The 8003-nt window shown below is 42.8% G+C and overlaps 1 protein-coding gene across 1 annotated transcript in view; it reads left to right on the top strand.

Moving 5' to 3' along the window:
• The first annotated feature begins 410 nt into the window (after positions 1-410).
• Positions 411-8003, top strand: part of Htr1f (5-hydroxytryptamine receptor 1F) — a 123110-nt gene continuing 115517 nt past the window's right edge. The window contains exon 1 of the mRNA XM_051150123.1: positions 411-755. The gene's annotated coding sequence lies outside the window, so the exon portion shown is untranslated. The remainder of the gene's footprint in view (positions 756-8003) is intronic.

Genomic DNA, 8003 nt, shown 5'->3' with positions numbered 1-8003 from the left:
ACTAAAACAGACAAACAACAAAAAAGGTCAAATACCCTTTCAAGGTCACATCCCGGGAAAAACAGTATTCTAAGATGTCTTTGGCATAAACCACCTGAGCTACTTTAGAAGGAAATTTAATAAACCTTGAATTCAGTACCTGTCCTCCTTCCTTTGCCCCCAATTCCAATATTTTTTCAAGAAACACCTACTTTGTGAAATTGTGGGTAAACAATTTCCACCCAGTAAGGCACTCTCCAAGACTGATGCCTAAAATGTCCCTATGTACGCCTCCTCTGACCCTCACTTATTATCCCTCCATCCAAAGAGGTTTTAAACCGCAAGCCTAGAAAGGAGTCTATCCAAGGATGAAAAGTTAAGGGAAACAAGATCGTTTTCTTTAAGCTGTTCGCAGAAAGGTGATTCGCGTCATTTCCAGATTCCATGAGCAGATAATCTCCAAGGTATCAGTGGAGTTAAAGGGACGGGACTCTTTCCCTCCCCCTCCCTTCTCCAAGCATCAGTCCTTGGGAAGGGAGGGCACGAAAGAAGAGACTGGGAGGAGGAAAAGTGCAAAAAGCTAGAAGAGCCGGGTGCTGAGGGGAACCCCCCGGGGCGTAGGTCCTCGGGCTAACTGGCGTCTGAAACCCTCCCTAGAGCTGCGCCCCAAGCTGCAGCGCGCAGTCTGCTCGCCGCCCAAGAGCTGCCCGGACGCGCCTTTGTTGCCAGGGCAGGATCGCTGGGGCTAGGGACCAGTGCCCCTGAGCTTCGCTCTGGTGAGTAAGCTATGCGGAGCTGCCCTGGGCACCCGAGAGCGCGCGCGGCGGCGGACCTCTGGAGGCAATCCTATGGGGATGGTGGTGTGGCCCCAGCCTGGCAAGCCTGGAGGTCAGGGCCTGGAGGCAGAGGCGGGTGGTGACAATTTTTCCCCCTGCTACTTTGATGAATCCACACAGAACTGAAGCTTGCAGCCTCTGCTTCCCTAGGGCTAACTTAGAGGAGCAGGCAAGATCCTGGGTGGAGCAGGTGGTCCAGTGCATGGAGGGACCTGGTCTCTGACCCTAGGGAGATGTGTGGATTCCTGACAGTATCACCAACATCCCATGGGTAGGGTGTGAGTACCTAGTGAGCTTGCCAAGTGTAGAGGCTAGGATGTGCAGGCACCCAACTAGAGGTCTGGAATGTCATTGAATACATCACTTGGTCCTATCTGGAGATGATCAAAATGAAAATGATAAGATCTGTGTAGGAGTTCCGGAAGGGTGTAGACAAGAAAGCATTGGTAGTTTTCCAACTTTACTTCCCTTGGGTCCCGATCGGTGAAGTAAAGCTCCAAACATCCCCTCACCTCGCCTCCACAAACTTCCTGGTTGCTGCCGGGGGGGGGTGGGGGGGGGGGCTTACCTAAGAAAGGTTTGTTGGTCTTTTCTTGTTTACTGGAAGGGGTAGGGTAGCAGTGCGAGGATATATGTCCATGTACCTTAGAGGGGCTGAAAGAACCTCAGCTGCATGTCAGAAGTTAAGGAATGAACCGGAAGGATGAGGAGCTTGTATACTGAAGGCATTATTTGCGCTGCCTTCTGTATACAATTTTGTTTGGCCAACAACATGTACTGCCATGCATTTGAGAAAAGACAGTGAGATAGAGACTTCGTTTGTTTGTTTGCTTGTTTTTTTCCTGCAGCTAAATAGTTCCTAAACACCTCAGTGATTAATACAAGATGATCTGTGACCATTTAAGAAGACATAAGCAGGTAGCCTTCCCTCGGGTTTTTCTGGAGGACCTAGGTAATTGTCATTAGACTGCATTTTAGAAGGTACTAGTGCCCAGACGAAGAAAATTATATGTTTTGCAATGAATTTTGTTTCTGTTCCATTTGCATACGAATCTGTGAACTTAGAATTTACTGATGAACATCATAGTGATATTTACATTTGATTTGCCCTAAATTTCTGTTTATGGGAAGACAGACTGAACTTGCTGTCTTCCCCTGAAGGAATGACAGTCCCAAACAGCCAACGGAGACTGAGGAAACAATCCTTCTCCATGGCTTTCAAGTACTCCTCCTCCTCTTCCTCCTCCTCCTCCTCCTCCTCCTCCTCCTCCTCCTCTGTCCTCCGACTCTGTAACCTAAAAGCAAATACTAATATCATCATTTCCGGTTTCCTCATGAGACAAAGTAATTCTTGCCTCTGTCCATCCCATTCATGTCTGCTCAAGGTCAGTTCCATAAAGGAAAATTGTTGTTCTCTTGAGTTGCTTCAAAGATGATCTACTCGTCTTTGTATCGGGTGCTCTTCAAAGAACTCAGATGTTTCAGGACAGATGTTGTGCCTGCCTAGTATTCATAATGAGCTCCCAAATGGACTAAGTAACTTACTTTCTCATTCCTTGGTTCAGATGTGTCATCAGTTCAAGCTTCATTCACTTAGGCTTATTAAAGAGCTAATGGCTGTGTGTTCTACAGAAAGTGCTCCACTCTGAAAGCAAACCAAGGGTTTGTTTATTAGGATGAAGACCTAAGGAACACTGCAGTGTTTGCCCTGGTCTCTTTGGGCAATCTCCATGCAGAATATTGAACAAGCTCCTTTAAAATAAATTTTAAAAACACTCAATTACTTTTCTTAGAAGTTCTTAGACACGTTGCTCTTATAAATATAATCACAGAACTGCTGATCATGACAGCAATCCCTGTAAGGAAACATTTTGTTTTCGTTTAAAGTTTGGCATGTGTGCTTTTTTTTTATAGGCTTTCAAGATTATAGCATCTTCACTGACAGTAAGAAAATATCAAAAGTTCTCTTCTAGTCAAGATGGTCCTTTTTGACATGGCTATTACTGAAACATCTTAAGGGATGCTTGAAGGGCCCATTCTAGTATATTACTACTAAAGAAGCAATGTAAAACAAGTTAGAAATTATTTTCCCCATTTATTTTATGTGCATGGGTGTCTGTTGATAATGGGAATGCAATACCCACAGAGGCCAGCAGAGAGAGCGTCAGATCCCCTGGGGCTGGATTGACAGAAGTTTTTGAGCTGCCCTATTAGGAATTGAACCATAAATCCTCTGGAAGAGCAACCACTGCTCTTAACTGCTAGGCTATCTCTCCAAGTCCTGAACATAGCATTTTTAAATCGATGGCAGGATTCTCTTATTCATCGTTAATTTCATTAGTGGGAGGATGCTTTTCTAAGTTGAGAAAATGTGATACAATGGTTGCTACCAGATCGAGAGATCCCTAAGGTGGCATCTGTAGTCATCCAACACAGACACACCTAGACACTTAGTCCCTGTGCTAAAAATGATCTATCCTCTTGAAAATGTAACAAGAAATGTTTCTGAGCCAAGGGAGGCACATAAGTAGGCCAAAATGACATCAACAACTACACTTGAGTATTTGAAAGCTGAGGCTGTTCGGATCCGACAATCTCCCAGTTCCTCCTGGGTCTTTATCTTCTCTCAGCTGTAACTTGTGGCCCTTTAACACACAGTATGAAATGTCGCTTTGTGTCTGTGTATGTGGGAAGAAATCGTTTTTCTTTTTTTACATCAGGAAGTTTTTTTGTTTTTTTTTTTTAACCAGGTTATGGTTGTTGTGACGCAAAGCTCATCTGTGGGGACATAGAATCTGCAAGGAGATTGTCAGGGTTTCTTAGCATAGTCTTTAACCAGCAGTGACAACAGAAAATGGTGAGAAGCCGTCGGGTTTGGGATGTATTTGGAGGTGAAAGAGGCAAGAATTGACAGACTGATATGGTTGGTGATGAAAGGAAAGGGATCATACATAGTTCACGCCCAGGCTTATGGGTAGAGCATCTGGAAGAATACAGTTGTCACTGGGCAGCATGAGAGACTGGCAGGGACAAGTTGGTTCCATGCAGCTTATTAGACATCTGAACAGAGGCTTCATGAGGGTAGCTGGGACAGAGCTCAGGGAAGAGGTGGAGTTGGACATGAAGATCTGAGTCACCCATATATAAATTACATTCCAAACATTGGGATTGAGGGAGGTGGGAATCAGAAGACAACACATGTAGAGGACCACACAATCTAGCATGGTCCAAAACATGAATACTGAAGACTGTAGGAGCAAGGAAAAGAAATTAGGTAGCAGTGATCAGAGGAGTCAGGAGAAATGCCAAAATATGTGGAACCAGAGACATCAAAAGAGAAAAAGTGTGTTAAGAAGGAAGAAAGTTATTAGCTATGTCCATGGCTCCTGAAGGGTTCAGTGATGTGAGGACAAATAATTATTTCAGAACTTAAATGACCCTCGGGTTAGTCAGCTTTCCATGACTGTATCAAAATGTCTGAGAAAAATCAATTTTCAGAGGTGTCAATGCCTGGTAACTGGGCCCTGTTGCTTTGGACCTGTGAGACGCGGTGCATCGCTGAGGGTGGAGAGCCCTTGTGGTAATACGGAAGCAGACAGGGAAAGAGGTAGGGCATCAATACCCCATGCAAGGAAGGGCACACTGTTCCTGACTTCATTTCTACTCTGCCCACCTTCTCAAGGCTGCACTGCCTCACAATAGCCCTTAACACCTAGACATGTCTTAAGGGATATTCAAGATTAAAACTATCTCAACTGACACAGGATAGTGGTGAGCTCAAGCCTAACCCATAGAGAACTCGAGACCAGGCTACAGTGTTCTTTATTTTGTTTAATTTTTGAGAATCTCATATATGAGTGTTGCGTTTACATTACTTCTGCCCTTCTCTCTCCTTTTCCTTCTGCAGTACTTACGGAAATGTTCACATGAGTCATTTCAGTCAAAATCATGATGATCATAATGATGATTAAATATTGATTCATAACACTGAACAAAAATTGTAAGCCTACTGCTTACAATTCCAGGAATCTTTCTTTGGCATGCAGTTATATTTAGGTAAATTAATATCTGCTCAAAGTTAAGCAAACAATTGAAAAAACATAAATGTCTATAAATATTAAAGAAGCAAAATAAATTATGACTACCCATTCAATGGAAAACCATCCAACAGTTAAAATTAAGGCAGCATTCCATGTATTAAAATGAAAGCTCTTCTGAGCACATTGGGCATGAAGAAAAGAATCAGACTTTGTGGCTTATTATTAACAAAGAAAAATAAGGTTATGCACAAAAACTTGTGTACAAACCAAGAGACAACAATGGTGTGGTTGCTTGAAGGGAGAGGAAGTTTGTGGTAGAGCATAATGGAAGACTGACAATGTGAGGAAAGGGGCTTTTGCTTTGTTCCATTTTATTTTATATTCAATTCGGGGGGGTAATGAACACAGCATCTTGTACTTGCTAGGCAACCACTCCTCCCCTGAGCAACACTTAATGCCTTTGAATTATCCGCATACAGTTACCTATTCAAAACCCTAAATAAAATTTTACGCATAATTCTGAAACATGTCATTTAAAATAATATGAGGAAAGAAAATATGTGGCAGTGAAAAATGAATACTATATATAGCACAAATCTCTGAAAAGTTTTCAAAAAGAACATTAAAGGTGGGTTGGAGGGAGCCATGGAGGTATGGTTTTTAAATGGCAGCTGTTAATGCCTAAATTAAACTACAACAGAGTGAACAATTGACTTTAAAAAACAATAATGAAAAAGACAACAGGCAAGAAGATCCCTTTAGCACATAGTAGGGGTGGCATTCCAGGCATTTATGAGAAAAAGCGTCCATGCCTAGGAGCACTGAGAAAGGCACTTTCTAGAAACCTTCAGGTGTGGATCATGCCACATGCCCAAGCCCAGTGCTGCCTGAGTCATCTGTATAAATGGTTCCATAGTCTCCACTTCTAATGCTATCTCCCCTGTAAGCCTCTCATCAAAGTTTTTCTTATCCTTGGTTGCTGCTTAGCATCTGGCCAGCAGCCTGTGTGCTCAGTAGAGATTTAGTTGGTTTATAAAGTAGCTCCTTTTCCCCAATCTCCTTCACCTTCAGCAGGATTCTTCTCTACTCTGAATTGAGGGGACTGAGCAGTCTCAGTCATGCATCTTCCACACCACTTCCAGGCCCTGTCAGTTTATCTGCTAAGCTGTTTTCCATCCCCTAAGTCTCCCCTCCCCTCCAAACTTTAGCCTCTTCTTCATTAGTGATTCCATTGTGTACCTGTGCTATTAACATGGGACCATGCTTAAGCCACTCAGACGAGCAGAGAGGCTTCACGTGATACAAAGCTCCTCAGCTACAATCCTAGCCAGTCTGGTCTTCTCTTTGTTGGCCAGCTTTGAATGCAGGGAAACTAATTCACGCTTGCTTGCGTCACCATCTTGCTATTAATTTCTTTTGCACCACTGTCTCGTTTGCAATCCAACCGCCCCACAAACCTTGTATCTGCTGACTGCTTAATGAGATTTAAGAAAGGAAACCATTGGAGGATGCTTCTCCCATAGGCTCTGAGATTCATCTCCTCCCTTCCAAGCAGAAATGGCACCATTCTAACTCACTTCCTTCACTTGGAGAGATGTTTGTCTCTCTCGGTGAGGAAATTAAAGCCATGCATTAAAAAAAAAAAAAAAAAAAGTCATGCAATGCATCACCACTGCCTGACTCTCTGTATCTGTTTTTAATTGTATACTTCTGATTAAGATGTCCTGGGTGCTGACACAAGCTGCTTTATGGTTTTCATATCTGAGTCTTTCATTGATTCTTCCTAATTTCTCCTTAAACTTAGTAATCTTCTGATAAGTAAATAAGAAATAAAATTCCTGGCACTTTTATTAATGAAAAACTGCTACTACTGAGAGCAAGACATATGAAAGAAAGACACATTACAACTATTAATTTTATTTATATATTTAGTATCAGCTAAAAGTCTTGAAATTAAGTTTGACTCTTTATTTTAGCTTAAAAATAAAGATTAGCTGAAAACAAAAATGTCCCACCAAACTACAAGCAACCCAGGATGTAAACAAAAAGCAAGAAATTTCAAAAGAGAGTAAGTGTCCCACTTTCCAACAGTGTCCCTTAGTGCTGTGCCAGCTAGTTACCCTGAGTAGCATCAATGGTCCATGTCCTATGTTTGAGTAAAGTGTCCTGTCTTCTGCCTATCACAAACCTCATTAAGTTAAAACCACTGGAGATCAAAATATGACCAGCTAGTGATCTCCAGTCTACAGGATCATAATTATGTTCCCCTGATTCTTTTCAGCATTTAAACCCCTTGTATGGCATCAAGGAAACTCCTAGAAAAGTGAAGAAAGAAAAGAAGGAAGGAAAAAAAGAAAGAAAGAAAGAAAGAGACAGAGAGGAGGAAGAGGAAGAGGAGGGAGGGAGAAAAATAGGGAGGGAAGAGTGAGGAAGGGAGAATGGAGAAAGGAGAAAAGGTTCTGTTCCATCTTTTACCTCTGCACATTTTGTAGGCAGGACAAATTGTGGGTCTAAGGTTTTTTTTGGCTGGGTTGGTGTCCCAATCCCTCCACTGGAAGTCTTGCTTGGTTACAGAAGATGGCTGGTTCAGGGCCCATATCCCCCATTGCTAGGAGTCTTAGCTAGTGTCATCCTCATAGATTCCTGGGAGTTTCCATTACAGTAGGTTTGTAGCTTGTCCCAGAGATGCCCTCCCCAATCCATACTCCCCTTCATACTCCCTCAGTTCTTCCCCCACCTCATGGGATCAGGAGACAGAATGAACCAAAAGAACTCTGCACAGAGTGTCTGAGAGAAACTCCTCCAATATCCATCAACAAACTACATCACTGACTATGTCACAACCACTCTGGGTAGGAATGATTTTCTAGAAGCTTCTGAAATATTTCCGTTTTCTCTGTGCAGGGGTAACTGTCACTGTATCATTTCAGTTCTCTCAGACTCGTTCATGAAATTAAGAGGAAAAAAAACTCAGAAGCTTCGTTACAGGATCTTCTGTGCCTACGATCTCCAAGCCAGATGGCCAGTTCTTTTATATAACAAAATCTTAAAGGAACAGGGGGAGGAAATCCCCCTCAGGAACAGTCATAGGGGAGGGGAACAAGGGGGAAATGGGAGGGAGGGAAGAATGGGAGGATACAAGGGATGG

This window comes from Acomys russatus, chromosome 8 (genome assembly GCF_903995435.1).
Source record: "Acomys russatus chromosome 8, mAcoRus1.1, whole genome shotgun sequence".
Taxonomy (NCBI): domain Eukaryota; kingdom Metazoa; phylum Chordata; class Mammalia; order Rodentia; family Muridae; genus Acomys; species Acomys russatus.
Note: the sequence above shows the minus strand (reverse complement) of the source record. Positions and strands in the feature narration are given on the sequence as shown.